Source organism: Sinocyclocheilus rhinocerous, unplaced genomic scaffold (genome assembly GCF_001515625.1).
Source record: "Sinocyclocheilus rhinocerous isolate Xijiao unplaced genomic scaffold, SAMN03320098_v1.1 C36381167, whole genome shotgun sequence".
NCBI lineage: Eukaryota > Metazoa > Chordata > Actinopteri > Cypriniformes > Cyprinidae > Sinocyclocheilus > Sinocyclocheilus rhinocerous.
This window is the reverse complement of record NW_015779968.1, coordinates 1-839: the sequence shown is the minus strand read 5'-3', so window position 1 is coordinate 839 and position 839 is coordinate 1. Positions and strand designations below refer to the sequence as shown.

General features: G+C 33.6%; 1 long non-coding RNA gene across 1 annotated transcript; it reads right to left on the bottom strand.

The window, feature by feature from the left end:
* Positions 1–456: 456 nt before the first annotated feature.
* On the bottom strand, positions 457–839 carry LOC107735940 (uncharacterized). Its single transcript, XR_001639549.1, has 2 exons — positions 804–839; positions 457–716 (listed from the first exon to the last, which is right to left on the bottom strand). It is a non-coding gene; the product is annotated as an uncharacterized LOC107735940 (long non-coding RNA).

The window sequence follows — 839 nt, the reverse complement described above, 5'->3', positions numbered from 1 at the left end:
GTTTAATGAGAAATTGATCAAAATGAAGTGTTTATGATTACAATGAGAACAAATATCTGCCAGTGGGGTCAGAAAAATCTTAGTTCAACTTACAGATATTTGTTTTTGTTTTATGCATAAGCTCACTTTTGTTCAGTCTCTCAGAAAACAAGAATGCATATCTTTGTTTTCTTTCACAAGTAATATATTTTGATTTAGGGATGTTTAGATATTTGTATCGGAAAGCAAACAGAAATACTGTGGAAGATATTAATTTTCACAGTGCAAGCAACATTTAATTAAATGAAGACTTTCTGCTCTGATTTAATATGTTTTAAAAAGGCCTTAATTTGTGGAAGGGTGAAATAAGACTTTGTAAGACCTTTTCAACTGTAGAAACCCTACTGACCATATAAAAAAAAAAAAAGGCTGAGCAGAAACAAAACGCTGTTTATAAAACTTTTATTCATGTTTAAATCATTTACATGGAATAATCAAATCAATCATTTATTCATAATCAAACCATTATCGATCCAAATACCCAAAAAGTGTAAATAAAAAAAGAAAATCATAAGACATTAAATGAAATGGACACTAACAGAACCGCAGTCACTAAACAGCTGGTTATGTGTGTCGCTTTACAAACATGCGATCCATAAAGTGATGTTTTCATGTTTTAACAGCCGTGTCTCTGGATCTGTAGATGACGCCTCTGCTCTTCAGCTCCCGCACCACACCTGAGACACAAAACATAAAATCAACATCCTTCACTTACAGTCATGAGAGAGCCATTCTGCCGAACAATACCAAAATCTGACACTAACCTGGAGGTAACCGACCCGTTACCGTTACTGCATAGA